This window comes from Procambarus clarkii, chromosome 50 (assembly GCF_040958095.1).
Source record: "Procambarus clarkii isolate CNS0578487 chromosome 50, FALCON_Pclarkii_2.0, whole genome shotgun sequence".
Taxonomy (NCBI): domain Eukaryota; kingdom Metazoa; phylum Arthropoda; class Malacostraca; order Decapoda; family Cambaridae; genus Procambarus; species Procambarus clarkii.
Window position 1 is genome coordinate 36,413,286 of NC_091199.1, and position 25,040 is coordinate 36,438,325.

The 25,040-nt window shown below is 45.2% G+C and overlaps 1 protein-coding gene across 1 annotated transcript in view; it reads left to right on the plus strand.

The window, feature by feature from the left end:
• LOC138351750 (putative golgin subfamily A member 6-like protein 19) overlaps positions 1–25,040 on the plus strand; it is a 417,660-nt gene that overhangs the window by 162,283 nt on the left and 230,337 nt on the right. The window lies entirely within an intron of this gene.

A 25,040-nucleotide genomic window follows, 5' to 3' on the forward strand; every position in this document is an offset into this window, starting at 1 on the left:
GAATGTGTGAATGAATGTGTGTATGAATGTGTGTGTATGAAAGGCAGACCATGATAGACACACCGAATGATAAATGCAAAATGAGAAATTGATTGAGACAGAGACGTACAGAGACAGAGAGACGTACAGAGACAGAGAGATGTACAGAGACAGAGAGATGTACATAGACAGAGAGATGTACCGAGACAGAGAGATGTACAGAGACAGAGAGACGTACAGAGACAGAGAGATGTACAGAGAACGAGAGACGTTCAGTGACAGAGAGATGTACAGAGACAGAGAGACGTACAGAGACAGAGAGATGTACAGAGACAGAGAGACGTTCAGTGACAGAGATGTACAGAGACAGAGAGACGTACAGAGACAGAGAGATGTACAGAGAACGAGAGACGTACAGAGACATAGAGATGTACAGAGACAGAGAGATGTACAGAGACAGAGAGATGTACAGAGACAGAGAGACGTACAGAGACAGAGAGATGTACAGAGAACGAGACGTACAGAAACAGAGAGATGTACAGAGACAGAGAGATGTACAGAGACAGAGAGATGTATAGAGAACGAGACGTACAGGAACAGAGAGACGTACAGAGACAGAGAGATGTACAGAGACAGAGAGACGCACAGAGACAGAGAGACGTACAGAGACAGAGAGATGTACAGAGAACGAGACATGTACAGAAACAGAGAGATGTACAGAGACAGAGAGATGTACAGAGACAGAGAGACGTACAGAGACAGAGAGACGTACAGAGACAGAGAGATGTACAAAGAACGAGACATGTACAGAAACAGAGAGACGTACAGAGACAGAGAGATGTACAGAGACAGAGAGACATACAGAGACAGAGAGACGTACAGAGACAGAGAGATGTTCAGAGACAGAGAGATGTACAGAGAACGAGACATGTACAGAAACAGAGAGACGTACAGAGACAGAGAGACGTACAGAGACAGAGAGATGTACAGAGAACGAGACGTACAGAAACAGAGAGATGTACAGAGACAGAGAGATGTACAGAGACAGAGAGATGTATAGAGAACGAGACGTACAGGAACAGAGGGACGTACAGAGACAGAGAGATGTACAGAGACAGAGAGACGTACAGAGACAGAGAGATGTACAGAGACAGAGAGATGTACAGAGAACGAGACATGTACAGAAACAGAGAGACGTACAGAGACAGAGAGATGTACAGAGACAGAGAGACGTAAAGAGACAGAGAGACGTACAGAGACAGAGAGACGTACAGAGACATAGAGATGTACAGAGGCAAAGTGGAACGGGTCGAACAGGACTATGTTACCCTTGAAGGGGGTGGTTGGGGTCGGCCCATTTGTTACCCTTAAAGGGGGGTGGTTGGGGTCGGCCCCTTTGTTACCCTTGAACAGGGTGGTTGGGGTCGGCCCCTATGCTACCCTTCAAGGTGGGTGGTTGGGGTCGGCCCCTTTGTTACCCTTGAAGGGGGAGGTTGGGGTCGGCCCATTTGTTACCCTTGAACAGGGTGGTTGGGGTCGGCCCCTTTGTTACCCTTGAAGGGGGAGGTTGGGGTCGGCCCCTTTGTAACCCTTGAAGGGGGAGGTTGGGGTCGGCCCCTATGCTACCCTTGAAAAGGGGTGGTTTGGGTCAGCCCCAATGCTACCCTTGAAGAAGGGTGGTTGGTGTCGGCCCCTATGTTACCCCTCTAAGGGGGTGGTTGGTGTCGGCCCCTATGTTACCCCTCTAAGGGGGTGGTTGGTGTCGGCCCCTATGTTACCCCTCTAAGGGGGTGGTTGGGGTCAGCCCCTATGTTACACTTGAAGGGGGGGGGCTTCGGCCCATATGCTTCCCTTGAAGGGGGTTTGGTTGGGGTCGGCCCCTATGCTACCGTTTAAAGGGGGGGGGGTCGGTCCCTATGGCCCCTATGTTACCCTTGAAGGGGGTGGTTGGTGTCAGTCACTATATTACCGTTGAAGGAGGGTTGGTTGGGGTCGGCCCCTATGCTACCGTTGAAGAGGGGGAGGGGGTTGGGGTCGGCCCCTATGTTACCCTTGAAGGGGGGTGGGGGTTTGGGGTCAGCCACTATGTTACCGTTGAAGGGAGGTTGTTTGGGGTCAGCCCCTATGCTACCCCTTAATGGGGATGGCTAGGGTCTCTCACTATGTTACCCTTGAAGGGGGTGGTTGGGGTCAGCCCCTATGTTACCCTTGAAAAGGGAGGTTAGGGTCAGCCACTATGTATTGTGTGTGTGTTGGTGGTGATGGGTACTGTGTGTAGCTGGTGATGGGTATGGTGTGTGTAGGTGGTGATAGGTATAGTGTGAAGATGCTTTCAATGACCGGAGGATATGATGGTGACCCGGGAGGGTGTGTGTAGGTGGTGATGAGTATGGTGTGTGTAGGTGGTGATGGGTATGGTGTGTGTAGGTTCTGATGGGTATGATGAGTGTGTATAGATGGTAATGGGTAACATGTGTGTGTGTGTAGGTGATGATGGGTATGGTGCGTGTAGGTGGGGATGGGTATGGTATGTGTAGGTGGTGATGAGTATGGTGTGTGTAGGTGGTGATGGGTATTATGTGTGTAGATGGTGATAGTATGGTGTGTGTAGGTGGTGATGTTTATTATGTGTGTATTTGGTGATAGGGTATGGTGTATGTATGTGATGATACGTATGGTGAGTGTAGGTGGTGATGGGTATGACGTATGTAGGTGATAATAGGTATGGTGTGTGTAAGTTTCGATTTGTATGGTGTGTGTAGACGGTGATGGGTAAAGTGTATGTAGGTGATGATGGGTATCGTGTGTGTAGGTACTGATTTGTATGGTGCTATTATGATTACATTGACATGAGAGTAAAGGAGGGTATGGTCGTGACCCGGGAGGGTGTGTGTAGGTGATGATCGGTATGGTGTATGTAGGTGGTGATGGGTATGGTGTATGTAGGTGGTGATGGGTATCGTTTGTGTAGGTGGTGATGGGTATGGTTTGTGTAGGTGGTGATGGGTATGGTGTGTGTAGGTGGTGATGGGTATGGTGTGTGTAGGTGGTGATGGGTATGGTGTGTGTAGGTGGTGATGGGTATGGTTTGTGTAGGTGGTGATGGGTATGGTGTGTGTAGGTGGTGATGGGTATGGTGTGTGTAGGTGGTGATGGGTATGGTGTGTGTAGGTGGTGATGGGTATGGTTTGTGTAGGTGGTGATGGGTATGGTGTGTGTAGGTGGTGATGGGTATGGTGTATGTAGGTGGTGATGGGTATGGTTTGTGTAGGTGGTGATGGGTATGGTGTGTGTAGGTGGTGATGGGTATGGTGTGTGTAGGTGGTGATGGGTATGGTTTGTGTAGGTGGTGATGGGTATGGTGTATGTAGGTGGTGATGAGCATGCTGTGTGTCGGTGGTGATGGGTATTGTGTGTGTGTAGGTAGTGATTGGTATGGTGAGTGAAGGAGGTGATGAGTATGGTGTGAAGATGTTTACTTTGAAAGGAGGGAATGGGAGGGTATGGGGAGACTCGGAAGGGTGTGTGTAGGTGGTGATGGGTATGGTGTGTGTAGGTGGTGATGGGTATGGTGTGTGTAGGTGGTGATAGGTATGGTGTGTCTAGGTGGTGATAGATATAGTGTGTGTAGGTGGTGATAGGTATGGTGTGTCTAGGTGGTGATGGGTATGGTGTGTGTGTAGGTGGAGAGGGGTATAGTGTGCGTAGGTGGTGATGGGTATGGCGAGTGTAGATTGTTTTGGGAATGGTGTGTGTAGGTGGTGATATGTATAATGTGCTTAGGTTGTCATGGATATGGTGCATGTAGGTGGTGATGAGAAAGATGTGTGTGGTTGGTGATAGGTATGGTGTGCGTAGGTGGTGATGTGTATGGTGTGTGTAGATTGTTTTGGGTATTGTGTGTGTAGGTGTGTATATGTATGGTGTGTTTATTTGGTGATGGATATGGTGCATGTAGGTGGTGAAGTGAATGGTGTGTGTAGATGGTGATGGGTATGGTATGCCTAGGTTGTGATGGATAACGTGTGTGTGTGTAGGTGGTGATGGGTATGATGTGAAGGTTCATAAATTTACAGGAGGGTATGGGAGGGTATAGTGGAGACCCTGGAAGGGTATGTGTAGGAAGTGATGGGTATGGTGTGTGTTGGGGATAATAGGTATGGTACGTGATTAGGTGGTGACGGTTATGGTGAGTGTTGGTGGTGATGGGTATGGTGCGTGTGTAGGTGGTGATGGGTATGGTGAATGATAGTGGTGATGGGTATGGTGAGCGTAGGTGGGGATGGGTATGGTGTGTGAAGGTTGTTATGGGTATGGTTTATGTAGGTGATGATATGTATGGTGTGGGAAAGTAGTAATGCGTATGGTGTACTCACCTAATTGTACTTACCTAATTGTGCTTGCGGGTGTTGAGCTTTGTCTCTTTGGTCCCGCCTCTCAACTGTCAATCAAGTGGTGTACAGATTCCTGAGCCTACTGGGCTCTGTCATATCTACATATGAAACTGTGTGTGGAGTCAGACTCTACCACATCACTGCTTAGTGCATTCCATTTAAGTGGAGATGGATATTATGTGTGTAGGTGGTGATGGATATTATGGTGATCGATATGGTGTGATGGATATGATTGGTATGGTGTATGTAGGTGGTGATGGGTATGGGGTGTGTAGGTGGTGATGGGTATGGTGTGTGTATGTAGTGATAGGTATAATGTGTGAAGGTAGTAATGGGTATGGTGTGTGTAGGTGGTGATGGGTATGGTGTGAAGATGCGTACATTGACAGGAGGGTATGTGAGGGTGTGGTGAAGACCCGAGAGGGTGTGTTTAGGTGGTGATGGGTATGGTGTGTGTTGGTGGTGAAGGGTATGGTGTGTGAAGGTTCTGATGGGTATGATGTGTATAGGTGGTGATGGGTATGGTGTGTGCAGATGGTGTTGGTATAGTGTGTGTAGGTAGTGATTGGAATTATGTGTGTTGGTGTTGATGCGTATGGTGTGTGTAGATCGTGATATGTGTTGTGTGAGTAGGTGGTTGTAGGTATGGTGTGTAGGTGGTGATGGGTATGGTGTGTGTAGTTGGTGATGGGTATTGTGTGTGTTGGTAGTGAAGGGTATGGTCTGTGTAGGTGGTGATTGGTATGGTGTGTATAGGTGCTGATGGGTATGGTGTGTAAGTGTAGGTGGTGATAGGTATGGTGTGTGTGTAGGTGGTGATGGGTATGGTGCAAGGATGATGACATTGACAGGAGGGTATGGGAGGGTATGGTTGAGACCCGGGAGCGTGTGTATTGATGGTGATGGGTATTGTGTGTATAGGTGGTGATGGGTATGGTGTGTGTTGGAGGTGATGGGTATGGTGTGTGTAGGTGGTGATGGGTATGGTGGGTATGGGTGGTGATGAGAATGGTGTGTGTAAGTGGTGATTGGTATGGTGAGTGAGGGTGGTGATGGATAAGGCGTGTATTAATAGTGATGTGTATGGTGTGTGTAGATGGAGATGGGTTATGGTGTGTGTAGGTGGTGATGGTTATGTTGTGTGTAAGTGGTGATGGTTATGCTGTGCGTAGGTGATGATGTATATTGTGTGTGTAGGTGGTGATTGGTATGGTGAGTGAAGGTTGTACTCACCTAGTTGTACTCACCTAGTTGTGTTTGCGGGGGTTGAGCTCTGGCTCTTTGGTCCCGCCTCTCAACCGTCAATCAACAGGTGTACAGATTCCTGAGCCTATTGGGCTCTATCATATCTACACGTGTAACTGTGTATGGAGTCAGCCTCCACCACATCACCTCCTAATGCATTCCATTTGTCAACCACTCTGACACTAAAAAAGTTCTTTCTAATATCTCTGTGGCTCATTTGGGCACTCAGTTTCCACCTGTGTCCCCTTGTGCGTGTTTCCCATGTGTTAAATAGACTGTCTTTATCTACCATATCAATTCCCTTCAGAATCTTGAATGTGGTGATCATGTCTCCCCTAACTCTTCTGTCTTCCAGCGAAGTGAGGTTGAATTCCCGTAGTCTCTCCTCGTAGCTCATACCTCTCAGCTCGGGTACTAGTCTGGTGGTAAACTTTTGAACCTTTTTCAGTTTAGTCTTATCCTTGACTAAATATGGACTCCATGCTGGGGCTGCATACTCCAGGATCGGCCTGACATATGTGGTATACAAAGTTCTGAATGATTCTTTACACAAGTTTCTGAATGCCGATCGTATGTTGGCCAGCCTGGCATATGCCGCTGATGTTATCCGCTTGATATCTGCTGCAGGAGACAGGTCTGGCCTGATATCAACCCCCAAGTCTTTTTCCTTCTCTGACTCCTGAAGAATTTCCTCTCCCAGATGATATCTTGTATCTGGCCTCCTGCTCCCTACACCTATCTTCATTACATTACATTTGGTTGGGTTAAACTCTAACAACCATTTGTTCGACCATTCCTTCAGCTTGTCTAGGTCTTCTTGAAGCCTCAAACAGTCCTCTTCTGTTTTAATCCTTCTCATAATTTTAGCATCGTCCGCAAACATTGAGAGAATTGAATCGATACCCTCCGGGAGATCATTTACATATATCAGAAACAAGATAGGACCGATTACAGAGCCCTGTGGGACTCCACTGGTGACTTCATGCCAATCGGAGGTCTAACCCCTCACCGTAACTCTCTGCTTCCTATTGCTTAGATACTCCCTTATCCACTGGAGCACCTTACCAGCTACACCTGCCTGTCTCTCCAGCTTATGTACCAGCCTCTTATGCGGTACTGTGTCAAAGGCTTTCCGACAATCCAAGAAAATGCAGTCCGCCCAGCCCTCTCGTTCCTGCCTAATCTTTGTCACCTAATCGTAGAATTCTATCAAGCCTGTAAGGCAAGATTTACCCCTCGCTGAACCCATGTTGGCGATTTGTCACGAAGTCCCTTCTCTCCAGATGTGTTACCAGGTTTTTTCTCACGATCTTCTCCATCACCTTGCATGGTATACAAGTCAAGGACACTGGCCTGTAGATCAGTACCTCTTGCCTGTCGCCCTTTTTGTATATTGGGACCACATTCGCCGCCTTCCATATTTCTGGTAGGTCTCCCGTCTCCAGTGACTTACTATACACTATGGAGAGTGGCAAGCAAAGTGCCTCTGCACACTCTTTCAGTATCCATGGTGAGATCCCATCTAGATCAACAGCCTTTCTAACATCCAGATCCAGCAGGTGTCTCTTGGCCTCCTCTCTCGTAATTTCGAACTCTTCCAAGGCCGCCTGGTTTACCTCCCTTTCTCCTAGCACAGTGACCTCACCTTGTTCTATTGTGAAGACCTCCTGGAACCTCTTGTTGAGTTCTTCACACACCTCTCTGTCATTCTCTGTATAGCTGTCCTCGCCTGTTCGAAGTTTCAATACCTGTTCTTTCACTGTTGTTTTCCTTCTGATGTGACTGTGGAGTAGCTTTGGTTCGGTCTTGGCTTTGTTTGCTATATCATTTTCAAAACTTTTCTCAGCTTCTCTTCTCACCCTGACGTACTCATTCCTGGTTCTCTGGTATTTCTCTCTGCTTTCTGGTGTTCTGTTATTCCGGAAGTTCCTCCACGCCCTTTTGTTCAGTTTCTTCGCTTCCTTACATACCCTATTATACCATGGATTCTTCTGTTGCTTCTCGGATTTTTCCCTTTGGGCCGGGATGAACCTGTTTACTGCCTCCTGACACTTTTGGGTAACATAGTCCATCATACCCTGTACAGACTTATCTCTGAGGTCTGTGTCCCAAGGTATTTCACTTAGGAAACTTCTCATCTGTTCATAATTCCCCTTTCGGTATGCCAGTCTTTTGATTCCTAGTTCTTTTTTGGGGGAGATAAGTCCTAGCTCTACCAGGTACTCAAAGTTCAATACACTGTGGTCACTCATTCCCAAGGGCGCTTCCATCTTAACTTCCCTTATATCTTACTCATTTAGGGTAAATATCAAATCAAGCATTGCTGGTTCATCTTCTCCTCTCATTCTTGTTGGTTCTTTGATGTGCTGGCTTAGAAAGTTTCTTGTTGCCACGTCCAGCAGCTTAGCTCTCCATGTTTCTGGTCCTCCATGCGGGTCTCTGTTCTTCCAATCTATCTTCCCATGGTTGAAGTCTCCCATAATTAGTAGTCCAGATCCATTCCTGCTAGCAACAGAAGCTGCTCATTTTATTATGTTAATGGTGGCCATATTGTTTCTATCATATTCCTGTCTAGGTCTTCTGTCATTTGGTGGTGGATTATATATGACTACGACTATAATTTTTTTCCCTCCATTTGTTACTGTACCTGCTATGTAGTCACTGAAACCTTCACAGCCCTGAATATCCATCTCTTCAAAATCCCAGCCTTTTCTTACCAGCAGAGCTACACCACCCCCACCTCTTCCTTCCCTCTCTTTCCTCATAACATAATAGTATGGTGTGATGAGTATGGTGTGAAGATGCTTACATTGACAGGAGGGTATGGTGTGTGTAGGTGGTAATAGGTATGGTGCGTGTGTAGGCAGTGCTAGGTATGGTGAGTTTAGGTGGTGATGGGTATGGTGAGTGTTGGTGCAGATATTTATGGTGAGTTTAGTTTTTTTTTCTACCACATACGTGGCCATATATTTACAATGCTAATCAGCATATGTACATTTTCTTCTGTCCTACTTGGACAGGGTTAGAAATGTGTTAAACATATAGTTCAGGGTTTATTGAACAACTGTGTGTATTGTGTATAACTGGTGATGAGTATGTTGTGAAGATTCATAAATTTACAACAGGGTATGGGAGGGTTTGATGGTGACCCGCGAGGGTGTGTGTAGTTGGTGATGGGGTATGGTGTGTGTAGTTGGTGATGGGTATGTTGCGTGTAGGTGGTGATGGGTATGGTGTGTGAAGGTGGTGATGGCTATGGTGTGTGTAGGTGTTGGTGGGTATGGTGTGTGTAGGTGGTGATGGATATGGTGTGTTTAGGTGGAGATGGGTATGTTGCGTGTAGGTGGTGATGGGTATGGTGTGTGAAGGTGGTGATGGGTATGGTGTGTGTAGGTGGTGATAGGTATGGTGTGTGTAGGTGGTGATAGATATGGTGTGTTTAGGTGGTGATGGATATGGTGTGTTTAGGTGGAGATGGGTATGGTGTGTGCAGGTGATGATGGATATGGTGTGTGTAGGTGGTGGTGGGTATGGTGTGTGTAGGTTGTGATGGATATGGTGTGTGTAGGTGGTGATGGGTATAGTGTGTGTAGGTGGTGATGGGTATATTGTGTCTAGGTGGCGATGAGTATGGTGTGTGTGTAGGTGGTGATGAATATGGGGAGTGTAGGTGGTGATGGGTATGGCGTGTGTTGGTGGTCATGGGTATGGTGTGTGTAGGTGGAGATGGGTATGGTGTGCGTAGGTGGTGGTGGGTATGGTGTGTGTAGATTGTTTTGGAATTGGTGTGTGTAGGTGGTGATATGTATAGTATGTTTAGGTGGTGATGGATATGGTGCATGTAGGTAGTGATGAGAATGGTGTGTAGATGGTGATGGGTATGGTGTGGGTAGATGGTGATGTGTTTGGAGTGTGTAGATTGTTTTGGGTATATTGTGTGTAGGTGTTGATATGTATGGTGTGTTTATTTGGTGATGGATATGGTGCAAGTAGGTGGTGATGTGAATGGTGTGTTTAGATGGTAATGGGTATGATTTGAAGATTCATACATTTTCAGGAGGGTATTGTAGGATATAGTGGAGACCCTGGGAGGGTATGTGTAGGTGGTGATGGGTATGGTGAGTGTTGGTGGTGATGGGTATGGTGTGTGTGTAGGTGGTGATGGGTATGGTGAGTGTTGGTGGTGATGGGTATGGTGAGCGTAGGTGGTGATGGGTATGGTGCATGACGCTTGTTATGGGTATGATGTGTGAAGGTGATGATAAGTATGATGTGGGTAGGTAGTGATGGGTATGGTGCATTCACCTAATTGTACTCATCTAATTGTGCTTGCGGGAGTTAAGCGTTGTCTCTTTGATTGACAGTTGACAGCCTCTCAACTGTCAATCAAGTGGTGTACAGATTCCTGAGCCTACTGGGCTCTGTCATATCAACATTTGAAACTGTGTATGGAGTCAGACTCTACCACATCACTGCTTAGTCCATTCCATTTAATTGGAGATGGATATTATGTGTGTAGGTGGTGATGGATATTGTGGTGATCGATATGGTGTGATGGATATGATTGGTATGGTGTGTGTAGGTGGTGATGGGTATGGTGTGTGTAGGTGGTGATGGGTATGATGTGTGTAGGTGGTGATAGCTATGGTGTGTGTGTAAGTAGTTATGGGTATGGTGTGAAGATGCTGACATTGACAGGAGGGTATGGTGGTGACCCGGGATTGTGTGTGTGTAGGTGGTGAAGGGTATGATGTAAAGATGCATACATTTACAGAAGTATGGGAGGGTATGGTGGAGACCCGGAAGGATTTGGGTAGGGGGTGATGGGTATCGTGTGTGTAGGTGGTGATGGGCATGGTGTGTGTGTGTGTAGGTGGTGATTGATATGGTGTGATGGATATGATGAGTATGGTGTGAGTTTGTGTTGATGGGTATAGTGTGTGTGTAGGTGGTGATGGATATGGTGTTGTTATCATGAGTTGATTTCAGTGTTCAGCATCCCTGCAACCCAGGCCTCCTTTTTGTTATGCACCCCCAGGAAGCAGCCCGTAGCAGCTATCTAACTCCCAGGTACCTATTTACTGCTAGGTGAACAGAAGCATCAGGGTGAAAAATATTGCCCTTTTGTTACTGCCTAAACCTGGCATCGAACCCCGAACCTCAGGTCTACGAAATCGAAGCGCTGTCCACTCAGCTGTGAGGCTCCTACATACAATAATATATTTTTCCCTATGTATTTATAATCAATTTATATTATATTTTTTTTTTAGTTATGTAGTTAGTTTTAGTGACTCTTTCCTATATTACTGTACTTCCACTCTTCTAACTAAGTCTTACCAATTCTCCACATTGCAATGAGTTGCCCTTTTCAACGACTTCCTTATTTAGAATTATCTCTTTCAATTTGGCCTCCATCAAATCAATGATACCCAGCTACTTAAAGTGAACTATATGACATATAGCAGATAATTTGATTTATACTTGTGTGTACAAGTTTTATATTGCAATTTGATTAGCCATCCTTTTAGTTTCAATTGCTTCCCATGTTTGGTCCATGTCCAGTACCAATTGTTCAGTCATGTTTCCCTATAGCATGGGTGGGCAACCTTTTTGAGAGTGCGTGCCAAAATCAGCCAAGTCTCTGACACAAACTTTTTCCACGTGCCAACCATTTTTTTAGAACATATTTGGTATCTATTAAGAACTTTTTAAACGAAAAAATAATAAATTACCTCAGTGCAGTAAAACATAATATAAAAAAAAAAACAGAAAAAAAATTATTTAACCTTCAGAAGTACATTTCAACAGCCTTTAAGCTTTTGTAACTTTAATAGAATACAACAGATAAAAAACTTGTTGACTCCTTTTATATACTGTCAGTGAGACTTCTGCTTCTGCATAACTGATGACAGAGATTTTACATCGGGTTTATATTTAGTAACATTGAGAGATATGCATGCAGCGCTAGTTTCATCTGTCATGCTACTCCTGTTACGAGACTTAACAAAGTTCATAATTGAGAACAAAGATTCGCAAGCATATGTAGACGAAAACATGGTTAGCAATGCTGTTGCAAGGTTTTTTAAACAGACATAATTTTCTGGAATAGTATTCCAAGTCCTTAATACTTCGTTTTCCGCATTTCTCTTTGTTACTTTCATCTCTAATCTCTCTCTTTCAATATTTTCCAAGTCAACTCTAAGGTCAACAAATTTCTGCTTCCAAATTGAGCTACTCTGAAATTCAATCAACTGCATCTCAAAATCATCCATGTCTATCCATGAAAACATTTGCAAGTTTAGTTCATCCATTTTGATGCTGTCTGGAAACTTGATGAACTTTACTGTGTCTTCCAGTTCTCTGAATTTGGCAAATCTTGTAGAGAACTGCCAAACTGTTGACTCGATAATGTTTACAAACAGCTTTTGAAGACATTTGTGGTCTGTTCTGTCATCTTTTAGATCACTGATGTACCGCTTTAGGTTTGGAAAGTATCTAAATCTCTCATTATCTACAACACTCTAAAAAACTTTAAGCTTCATTTCAAAAACTTTTATGTAACAAAACATAACATCAAGTGTCTTACCAGAGCCCTGTAACTTAATATTCAATTCATTTAAATGTTCACAAAAATCTGCAAAAAACATCAGTTTACAAACCCACACGATGTCAGAAAATTCATGGTATGACACTTGTTGGTCGTTCAAATAGAGCTTTATCTCATCTAAGCATTCAATAAATCGTTTCAGAACCAAGCCTCTGCTAAGCCAACAAACATGGTTGTACATTTTCAGTCCTTTATACACAGATTCTACCTCATCCAGTAGAGTTTGAAATTGTCTTTTATTTAAAGGCCGACCACAAATGTAATTAACAACCTTGGTAACTGTTTGCATCACTTCTTGCAGTTCCTTTAGGCCAGCTTTTGCACATAAAGCCTCCTCATGTATGATGCAATGGAAGCCAATCAGTGGATGACCAACACTTTTTGCAAACAGATTTACAAATCCTGCCTTCTCACCAGTCATGTTTGGGGTACCATCTGTTGTGACGGATACTACTTTTGAAATGTCAATTTGGCGAGTAGAGAATTCGTTCACAACTGTTTTACATATTTCAGCCCCGGTAGTACGCTCAGGTAGTGATGCAAGAGCAACCATCTCTTCACATACTTCATCACCCTTCACAGATATGATTGTCAGTGTACACTATGGTTATGGGTGTAGCCTTTAGGTTAGAAAGGCTTATTACATAAAATATGAGCCAAAGTAAATAGAGGGGAATCATCATACATCGGCATGATCGATGACGTAAAAAAAGAAGGTAACTATGGCAACAAGATCAACTTCTTTTTCTTGAGACCTCTTTAGCTTTGTAGAGCTTAAACCTCTTTACCACCAGGACGTACATATACTGTCATGGCATGTAAGCTTATACCCCAAGGAAAGTAGTTTTTTTTTGTCTGTGCTTAGGGTAACATGTGCTTGCATCTGTGCTTAGGGTAACCTATGCTCTTGCGTGCCAGAGACAAGTCATCGGCGTGCCAAGTTTGGCATGCGTGCCAGAGGTTGCCCACCCCTGCCCTATAGTATACCATTTCATGCACTTTCTGAGCTCTGTCACTTTGAAGAAAAACTAGTTTGTCCCCTCACTCCGATGCTAATTTTGTTATATATTTTATATGTTTTTAATGGGGGCCCTGTTCTCTTTTGATAAATCTATCACCTACCTTAATATTATTTAACATTCTTTGTCTTTCTACAAATCATTATGCTTTAAAGGTCAATTTCAGAACTTTCATATTTTCCAATTCTCCTCTAGTCTATTCCTTAACATTAAGTTCTTTAATGTTTAGCCCCTCAACCACATTTGGAAGGAATAGAATGTGTGAAATAGAGTGCATTTGCCAGCTAACTGAAAATATAGATGATAATGTATCAGATACAAGTAAAATGCAAGATGTACTGTCTATACATTTATAGAAAAATAATGTATCTAAAAAGATAATGACTCCAATTACTAAAATGTTTTGCAAAGATATTGATTTATTCTTATTGGCGATAACATCAGAAGTTAACATTCTTGGCTGTCCAATGGTCCCAAGTTTGAATCTTCCTGAGAAGGGCAAATGTTAGTTTTATAATTTGGTACAAGCTTGTTTCTGGAGCAGCAGCTATATATCCTTTAGTTTGTCATAAGTTATTTATGTTTTATTTATTTATATATACAAGGGTTCTTACCTTCTTGTACAGCCACTAGCATACATAATGTTTCGGGCAAGTCCTTAATCCTAATTTTCACAAACACGCATCCCCAGGAAGTAGCCCATAGCAGCTGTCTATCTCCCAGGTCCCTATTTTCTGCTAGGTGAACAGGGGCTGGACTGAATAATAATCAGACTGGTTTACAAAATATTTTTCCGACTCCAGCACAGAATACGCAAGTGTGCCCTTATTAAGAATAACATTCATAAAAAATATTCTATGACAAATATCGTTAGTTTTCTTGAGTTCAATAAAAAGTCAAGATGTGTTTGACTGGAAAGATAAACATTATCCTGCTGACCAAAGTAAATGAAAATATAGTTGGTAACTGATTTAACCTTGAACTTAAGCAACTTTTCATCTCTTCAGAAACAATGGAAATGTGCAAATTCTGATCATCTGAAGATGAGGATGAAATGCAGACAGATAGTAGCTTTGCCTGGAACAGCAGTCACTTACAATAAGTAATAACCCATGCTTACTTCTATTTTCCATATCTCTCTAGATATTTTTTAATTAAAAGTGTGAAATGCTAATTACTTTTAGATGCTGAAGGAATTTATCAAGGAAGAAACAGTGCAAATGCAAAGGAACTTCTTCATATATAAGACACTACTAACAAAATCAAGCAAACTATCCAAAACATTAATTAGATTTGTTGTTGATGACGCTTCCCACAGGGATGGTTCTAATGCCTTATTATGACTATATTTTTTACTCACCAAAACTCTGAAAGAACATTATTACATCATTTCAAAATTAAAGTACAAGCCTAGAATTATTCTTGGTGAATATATGAGTGAGAGAACATTATTGAGAGAGCATATGTACTCACCTAATTGTGCCTGCTGGACCCAGTATCAGCTGTTGAGCCCGGATTTTTCAGCTGTCAGCCATCTAATACAATGGCTTTCAACTCACCAGGCTATCTAATGGCTAATAATGTATCTGTCAACTTAAAAAAATGTTTGTCTAATATACAATCTTGCATTTTAAACTATAGGGAAAGATAGTAAACAATAGTAATTTGATAGTTTCTTAAACATTACATTTTCCATCACAATTAAAGAAACATTTGTAAAAAAGCTACCTTTGGCTAAACACTACTGGTCATGTCACAAATCTAACAATATTACACTTGCTTATATATCATAACAATAATAGGCAATAGCCCCCTCACACATGAAGGAGGATGTATTAATATTACTCCTAACTACCCCACTCAAACGTACAAAATGTGTTATCAAACCACATCCCTCTTGACATATTCAACAGGTAAGGCAAGCAGGAGTTGGAAAACAATTGCCACTTTAGAAGCATACCATTTATGTCTTAGTGTGATGCCAAGGCAAAATTGGAACTATGAAATAAGATAGATTAAAGTTACTATCTTAGACATGGCAGACTGGGTACGTAACAATCCTGAAGTGACATTTTGTACGTGTTTACTCTGTGACAGGTATTGTTGTCAGGCAAAATGACATTCAAGCAGTGCTATGTGAGCATGGCCAAATATTATTCATATTTTATTTTACATCAATACTGTGACCTACATTCTTGCATGCTCAACAAAAAATCCAAATTCCACTGAATTTTAACTAATGTCTAGAATAAAAAGGTTTACACAAATTACAAGTCATGTTCACCATTCAAAACTGTGCAGCAGTAACAATAGCCCAGTATTCCACATCCTTGACAACATAGGCAGCAAGAGCATGAGAAAATTGAGAAGCAGATGTCTAAGGAGATGCTGGCATGTTGTACATGAAGTTGAGTTTCCTACAGTCCTTGGTGTTGTGTAGATCAGGGTGGTCAGGTTGATCGGTTGAGCATTGATGAGAGCCAGGCGATGATGAATACTCGCGTGACAAAACACACAAGAATTCCATGTAGTTTTCACTTCCATAACTATACTGAGATCCATATACTGAGTGTGATGAATATGATGGGTATGGTGTGTGTAGGTGTTTTGGGTATGGTGTGAAGATGCTTACATTGACAGGAGGGTATGGTGAAGACCCGGGAGGGTGTGTGTTGGTGGTAATAGGTATAGTGTATGTTGGTGGTGATGGATATGATGTGAAGATTCATACATTGACAGGAGGGTATGGTGGAGACCCGGGAGGGTTTGTGTAGGTGGTGATGGGTATGGTGTGTGTAGGTGGTGATGGATACGGTGTGTGTTGGTGGTGATGGATACGGTGTGTGTTGGTGGTGATGGGTATGGTGTGGTTTGGAGGTGATGAGTATGATGTGAAAATGGCTACATTGACAGGAGGGTATGTTGGTGATGAGTATGGTGTGTGTAGGTGGTGATGGGTATGGTGTGTGTTGATGGTAATGTGTATGTTGTGAAGATTCTTAAAACGATAAAGTCAATGAGGTTTCCAAATGGTTATAATGAAAAAGCGAGACTGGGAAGGTGTGTTAAGGGGGGGGGGGAGGCTCTCATCCTCTACCTACACTTAATTACCTAAGTGCAGTTACAGGATGAGAGCTACACTCGTGGTGTCCCGTCTACCCAGTACTCTTTGTCATATAACGCTTTGAAAAAAAACGGTAGCCCTGACGAGTACAAAGATTTCGAAATGGTGACTCCATGAACACCGGGTCCGACCTTAAATAAAAGAAGCAACTAATAGTAACTGGGTGGACCTCAGGACTGCGAGGCCGACGAGGACGCCCCCAAAGCTGTGCTACGACGGCTTCCAAGGAAAAGTATGTATTTCCCTTCTGGGCTCGAGCTGACGACCGTCCGGCCACCGGCGGCATACCCCACTGTGAGGCCGTGACTCTTCCTATAAAAGTTTGATGAGAAAATCAAAAGGAAGAATAGAACTTAGACAATGGGCTCGACCTGGAGAACCAGAGGACCCCAGAGGACGCTCCTAATTACATTTTATAATTTAAATATAGAAAATAAAATAAAAGAATACAACAAAGATAATTACCAAGGTCAGCACACATGCACATCCTACATGGACTGCTAAGGTCAGCAGTCACATCCCACCCAGACAGTTAAGCCAAGGTCAGCACACATGCACATCCTACACGGACTGCTAAGGTCAGCAGTCACATCCCGCCCAGATAGTTAAGCCAAGGTCAGCACACATGCACATCCTACACGGACTGCTAAGGTCAGCAGTCACATCCCACCCAGACAGTTAAGCCAAGGTCAGCACACATGCACATCCTACATGGACTGCTAAGGTCAGCAGTCACATCCCACCCAGACAGTTAAGCCAAGGTCAGCACACATGCACATCCTACATGGACTGCTAAGGTCAGCAGTCACATCCCACCCAGACAGTTAAGCCAAGGTCAGCACACATGCACATCCTACACGGACTGCTAAGGTCAGCAGTCACATCCCGCCCAGATAGTTAAGCCAAGGTCAGCACACATGCACATCCTACACGGACTGCTAAGGTCAGCAGTCACATCCCACCCAGATAGTTAAGCCAAGGTCAGCACACATGCACATCCTACACGGACTGCTAAGGTCAGCAGTCACATCCCGCCCAGATAGTTAAGCCAAGGTCAGCACACGTGCACATCCTACACGGACTGCTAAGGTCAGCAGTCACATCCCACCCAGACAGTTAAGCCAAGGTCAGCACACACACACATCCTACACGGACTGCTAAGGTCAGCAGTCACATCCCGCCCAGATAGTTAAGCCAAGGTCAGCACACACACACATCCTACATGGACTGCTAAGGTCAGCAGTCACATCCCACCCAGACAGTTAAGCCAAGGTCAGCACACATGCACATCCTACACGGACTGCTAAGGTCAGCAGTCACATCCCGCCCAGATAGTTAAGCCAAGGTCAGCACACGTGCACATCCTACACGGACTGCTAAGGTCAGCAGTCACATCCCGCCCAGATAGTTAAGCCAAGGTCAGCACACATGCACATCCTACATGGACTGCTAAGGTCAGCAGTCACATCCCACCCAGACAGTTAAGCCAAGGTCAGCACACGTGCACATCCTACACGGACTGCTAAGGTCAGCAGTCACATCCCGCCCAGATAGTTAAGCCAAGGTCAGCACACATGCACATCCTACATGGACTGCTAAGGTCAGCAGTCACATCCCACCCTGACAAGGACCGCTGGCAGGGCAGGGCTCGACCCAGCCGCCTCAGAGCCAGACGGACAACTAAGACAATCAAGCCACCCAGGAACGGCAAAAAAAAAAAAAATATAGGTCGACATGCCTTGAAATGTCTTTCAGAAACAATGTACCCGCGGCCCAGTCCCCCTAACCAGGCCTCCTTAGGGCCTGTCTCCTGTCTCCTCCAGACACACACACATAGTGTGTGTGTGTGTACTTACCTAATTGTACTCACCTAATAGTGCTTGTGGGGGTTGAGCTTTGTCTCTTTGGTCCTGCCTCTCAACTGTCACTCAACTGGTGTACACATACCTGAGCTTACTTGGCTCTATCATATCTACATTTGAAACTGCGTATGGCGTCAGCCTCCACCACATTACTGCCTAGTGCATTCCATTTATTAACTACTCTGACACTGATCTTTTTTTGGGGGACTCTGTGGCTCATCTGGGTACTACGCTTCCACCTGTACTCACCTTGTTCGTGTCCCAACTGTGCTGAAGAGTTTGTCTTTGTCCACCCTGTCAATTCCCCTGAGAAATTTGTAAATGGTTATCATGTCTCCCCTTACTCTTCTGTTTTCCAGGGACGTGAGGTTCAGCTCCTTTAGCCTTTCCTCGTAGCTCATACCTCTCAGTTCCGGGACGAGCCTGTTGGCATAACGCTGAATAAATAAATAAATAAATAAATGTTTATTTAGGTAAGGTACATACATACAAGAGATTTTTACAAAGATTGGTGGACTTATAGATAGAGCTAGTACATACAATGCCTAAAGCCACTATTACGCAAAGCGTTTCGGGTATCTTCTCTAACTTTGTTTTGTGTTTAACTAGATAGGGACTCCAGGCTGGAGCTGCATATTCCAGGATTAGTCTGACATAAGTGGTATACAGGGTCCTGAACGATTCCTTACACAAGATTCTAAAGGCCGTTCTTATGTTGGCCAGTCTAGCATATGGCGCTGTTGATATCATTTTGATGTAGGCCTCTGAGGACAGGTTCGGTGTGATATCAACCCCCAGATTTTTCTCTCTATTTGATTCTTGCAGAATTTCATCTCCCAGATGGTACCTTGTGTTCAGCCTCCTGCTCCCATCGCCTAATTTTATTACCTTACACTTTCCAGAGTTGAACTTTAGCAGCCATTTTCTAGACCATTCCTCCAGTTTGTCTAGGTCATCCTGTAGTCTGTGTCTATCTTCATCCGTCTTGATTCTTCTCATATGGGATACACACACACACACGCCTTCTGTGTGTGTGTGTGTGTGTGTGTGTGTGTGTGTGTGTGTGTGTGTGTGTGTGTGTGTGTGTGTGTGTGTGTGTGTGTGTGTGTGTGTGTGTGTGTGTGTGTGTGTGTGTGTGTGTGTGTGTGTGTGTGTGTGTGCGTGTGTGTGTGTGTGTGTGTGTGTGTGTGTGTGTGTGTGTGTGTGTGTGTTTGTGTGTGTGTGTGTGTGTGTGTGTGTGTGTGTGTGTGTGTGTGTGTGTGTGTGTACTCACCTATTTGTGCTTGCGGGGGTTGAGCTTTGGCTCTTTGGTCCCGCCTCTCAACTGTCAATCAACTGGTGTACAGATTCCTGAGCCTACTGGGCTCTATCATATCTACATTTAAAACTGTGTATGGAGTCAGCCTCCACCACATCACTGCCTAATGCATTCCATCCGTTAACTACTCTGACACTGAAAACGTTCCTTCTAACGTCTCTGTGGCTCATGTGAGTACTCAGTTTCCACCTGTGTCCCCTTGTTCCCGTCCCACCAGTGTTGAATAGTTTATCCTTGTTTACCCGGTCGATTCCTCTGAGGATTTTGTAGGTTGTGATCATGTCTCCCCTTACTCTTCTGTCTTCCAGTGTCGTAAGGTGCATTTCCCGCAGCCTTTCCTCGTAACTCATGCCTCTTAGTTCTGGGACTAGTCTAGTGGCATACCTTTGGACTTTTTCCAGCTTCGTCTTGTGCTTGACAAGGTACGGGCTCCATGCTGGGGCCGCATACTCCAGGATTGGTCTTACATATGTGGTGTACAAGATTCTGAATGATTCCTTACACAGGTTCCTGAACGCTGTTCTGATGTTAGCCAGCCTCGCATATGCCGCAGACGTTATTCTTTTTATGTGGGCTTCAGGAGACAGGTTTGGTGTGATATCAACTCCTAGATCTTTCTCTCTGTTCGTTTCAATAAGTACTTCATCTCCTATTCTGTATCCTGTGTTTGGCCTCCTATTTCCACCACCTAGTTTCATTACTTTGCATTTACTCGGGTTGAACTTCAACAGCCATTTGTTGGACCATTCACTCAGTCTGTCTAGGTCATCTTGTAACCTCCTACTATCGTCCTCAGTTTCAACCCTCCTCATAATTTTTGCATCATCGGCAAACATTGAGAGAAACGATTCTATACCCTCTGGAAGATCATTTACATATATAAGAAACAGTATAGGTCCAAGGACTGACCCCTGCGGTACTCCACTCGTAACGTCTCGCCAATCTGAGACCTCACCCCTCACACTGACTCGTTGTCTCCTGTTACGTAGGTACTCCTGTATCCAACGGAGTACCTTCCCTTTCACTCCAGCCTGCATCTCCAGTTTTTTCACTAGCCTCTTGTGTGGCACTGTGTCAAAGGCTTTCTGACAATCCAAAAATATGCAGTCTGCCCACCCTTCTCTTTCTTGCCTTATTTTTGTTGCCTGGTCGTAGAATTCAAGTAACCCTGTGAGGCAGGACCTGCCATCCCTGAATCCATGTTGATGCTGTGTTACAAAGTTCTTTCGCTCCAGGTGCTCCACTAGCTTTCTTCGCACAATCTTCTCCATCATCTTGCATGGTATGCAGGTTAGGGACACTGGTCTGTAATTCAGTGCCTCCTGTCTATCCCCTTTCTTGTATATCGGGACTACGTTAGCTGCTTTCCAAATTTCTGGCAGTTCCCCTGTTGCCAGTGATTTGTTATACACCATGGAGAGCGGGAGGCACAGTTCTTCTGCTCCTTCCTTAAGTATCCAAGGGGAGATTCCATCTGGACCTATAGCCTTTGTCACATCCAATTCTAGTAAACACTTCCTTACTTCCCCGCTGGTAATCTCAAACTCTTCCAGTGGTTCCTGGTTAGCTATTCCCTCTCTTATCTCTGGGATTTCTCCTTGCTCTAAGGTGAAGACCTCCTGGAATTTCTTATTCAGTTCCTCACACACTTCCTTGTCGTTTGTAGTGAATCCTTCTGCCCCTAACCTTAATTTCATAACCTGTTCCTTTACTGTTGTTTTTCTCCTGATGTGGCTATGCAGCAATTTAAGCTGAGTCTTTGCCTTGCTTGCGATGTCATTTTTGTATTGTCTTTCTGCCTCTCTTCTCATCCCAACACATTTATTCCTGGCATTCTGGTATCTTTCTCTGCTCTCCAGTGTCCTGTTATTCCTATAGTTTCTCCATGCCCTTTTACTTTGCTGCTTAGCTACCCTACATCTCTGATTAAACCAAGGGTTTCTCATCTTCATTTCACTGTTTTCCTCTTGGACTGGGACAAACTTGTTTGCTGCATCCTTGCATTTTTGCGTGATGTATTTCATCATATCTTGGCCCGTCTTTTCCCTGAGCTCTGTTTCCCATGCTATATCTGCTAGGCATTTTCTTATCTCCTCATAGTTTCCCTTTCGGTATGCTAACCTTTTGGTTTCGGTATCCCTTCTCGAGTTCAATAACCCTTCTTCAATCAGGTACTCAAACACCAATACACTGTGGTCGCTCATTCCTACTGGGTCCTCAAAACTGATTTCTCTTATGTCAGAGTCGTTCAGGGTGAAAACCAGGTCGAGTCTCGCTGGTTCGTCATTTCCTCTCATCCTTGTGGGTTCACTGACATGCTGGGTTAAGAAGTTTCTAGTCGCCACCTCCAGTAGTTTGGCTCTCCACGTATCCTCGCCTCCATGCGGTTCCTTGTTCTCCCAATCAATCCTGCCGTGATTGAAGTCCCCCATGATGAGCAGGTGGGATCTATTTCTACAGGCAGAAGAGGCTGCCCTCTCAATTATAGTGTTAACTGCCATGTTGTTGCTTTCGTACTCTTGACTGGGTCTTCTGTCATTTGGTGGAGGATTATATATTACTGCTACTACTATCCTTGGTCCTCCCATTGTCATGGTGCCTGCTATGTAGTCTCTGAAACCCTCACAGCCCGGGATAGCCATCTCCTTAAAACTCCATTCCTTTCTCATGAGTAGGGCCACTCCTCCTCCTCCCCTACCTTCCCTCTCTTTCCTTATTATTGTGTACTCCTGGGGAAACACGGCATTCGTTATGATTCCAGAGAGTTTTGTTTCAGTGAGTCCAATTACATCTGGGTTCACTTCTTGTGCTCTTTCCCTTAGTTCACTTGGCTTGCTTGTGATCCCATCTATGTTCGAGTACATTGCCCTGAAACTAACTCTCTTCTGCTTCTCCTCTGGGGAGGACCTGTGGGGTCTGGGGTGAGCGGGAGCCGGGAGGATCTGGTATGGGGAGACTGGTGGAGGAGGAAGGGCTTGGGGGGATAGGGGGGAGGGGGAGGGTAGGGGGAGTGGGTGAGGGGGGGAGGGGGAGGGTAGGGGGAGTGGGTGAGGAGGGGAGGGGGAGGGTAGGGGGAGTGGGTGAGGGGGGGAGGGGGAGGGTAGGGGGAGTGGGTGAGGGGGGAGGGTTGGGGGGGTGGGTGAGAGGGGGAGGGTTGAGGGGGGTGGGGGGATGGGGGAGAAAGGGGGGTTTGGGGGGAAAATAAAGTGGGGAGGGCTTGGGGGCGTGGGGGGAAAGGGAAGGCTGAGGTGGTTGAGGAAGAGGGGAGGGTTTTGGGGAGTGGTGGAGAGGGGAAGGCTGAGGTGGGGTGGGGGAGAGTGGGGAGTTTAGGGGGGTGGGGGAGAATGGAGGGCTTGTGGGTAGGAGGGACGGAAGGGCATGTGGGAGAAGGGAGGGCTTGGGGGATGGGGGAGAAGGGAGGTCCTGGGGGGAGGGGGGAGTGGGAGGAGGCGGGTGAGTGGGAGGAGAGGGGTTGGGGGGGGGAGGGTGCCTTAGGTGGGTACTTAGTGGGGGGCTGACAGGGGTTGGGGCAGGTAGGGTGTCTGTTGGGTGGAATGAGGGGGTGGTGCCGCACTCCCTGTGGCTACTGCACTGTTTGAGGAGGGCTCCCCATTTCCCTCTGGGATTGTAGGGATCGGGGGTGTGGCTCCCTGATTCCTTTCTCTCTCCCTGCGCTCCTTCCTCGCGTCTGCTGTTTGCACTCTCTCTTCCCTTGTCATATCCCTCTGCAAGAATACTCTTTTGAACTTCCCTCCACCTGCTAGACAGCACTTCCTTTCTAATAGTTCCTCTTTCGCGATTTCGCTCATGAAAACCACCTTTATCATTCGGTCTCTGTCCTTGTTGTACTTTCCAAGCCTGAAAACCTTTTCAACATTTCGCTCAGCTCCCTCCATCCTTACCTCTTTAAGGATCTCTTTAATCATGTTTTTGTCCTTGTCTCTCCGCTCCTTTGGTCTGGTCCCTGTTTGCTCCTTAATGCCTGCTACTACTACTGCTCTATTTCTCTCTATCAGCCGGCTGGTACATCTAGCCGCTTCCTGAGAGGAAGCCACTTCCATGGCAACTTCCTTAACTGCAGACCTAGCTTCAGGTCTCGTTTTAAGTGTTTCAGCAAATGAGAGCTGAGGTGTGGAGGTCCCCTCCACAGTAGCATTCCTGTCTCCCTGAGGCACGGTTTGTGTGTGTGTGTGTGTGTGTGTGAGTACTCACCTAGTTGTGTCTGCAGGATCGAGCATTGACTCTTGAATCCCGCCTTTCGAGCATCGGTTGTTTACAGCAATGACTCCTGTCCCATTTCCCTATCATACCTGGTTTTAAAATTATGAATAGTATTTGCTTCCACAACCTGTTCCTGAAGTGCATTCCATTTTCCCACTACTCTCACGCTAAAAGAAAACTTCCTAACATCTCTGTGACTCATCTGAGTTTTAAGCTTCCATCCATGTCCCCTCGTTCTGTTACTATTCCGTGTGAACATTTCGTCTATGTCCACTTTGTCAATCCCTCTGAGTATCTTATATGTTCCTATCATGTCCCCCCTCTCCCTTCTTCTTTCTAGTGTCGTAAGGCACAGTTCCCTCAGGCGCTCCTCATACCCCATCCCTCGTAGCTCTGGGACGAGTCTCGTTGCAAACCTCTGAACCTTTTCCAGTTTCATTATATGCTTCTTCAGATGGGGACTCCATGATGAGGCGGCATACTCTAAGACTGGCCTTACGTAGGCAGTGTAAAGCGCCCTAAATGCCTCCTTACTTAGGTTTCTGAATGATGTTCTAACTTTTGCCAGTGTAGAGTACGCTGCTGTCGTTATCCTATTTATATGTGCCTCAGGAGATAGATTAGGTGTTACGTCCACCCCCAGGTCTCTTTCACGCGTCGTTACAGGTAGGCTGTTCCCCTTCATTGTATACTGTCCCTTTGGTCTCCTATCTCCTAGTCCCATTTCCATAACTTTACATTTGCTTGTGTTGAATTCCAGTAGCCATTTCTCTGACCATCTCTGTAACCTGTTCAGGTCCTCTTGAAGGATCCTGCAATCCTCATCTGTCACAACTCTTCTCATCAACTTTGCGTCATCCGCAAACAACGACATGTAGGACTCTACGCCTGTAAACATGTCGTTAACATATACAAGAAATAGAATTGGTCCCAGCACCGATCCTTGTGGTACTCCACTTGTTACTGTTCGCCAGTCCGACTTCTCGCCTCTTACCGTAACTCTTTGGCTCCTTCCTGTTAGGTAGTTCCTTATCCATGCTAGGACCTTTCCCCTCACCCCTGCCTGCCTCTCGAGCTTGAACAGCAGTCTCATGTGCGGTACTGTATCAAAGGCTTTTTGGCAGTCCAGAAATATGCAGTCTGCCCAACCATCTCTGTCCTGTCTTATCCTCATTATTTTATCATAGAATTCCAGAAGGTTTGTTAGGCACAATTTTCCTGTCCAGAACCCATGTTGATGTTTGTTCACAAACCTAATGTTCTCCAGGTGT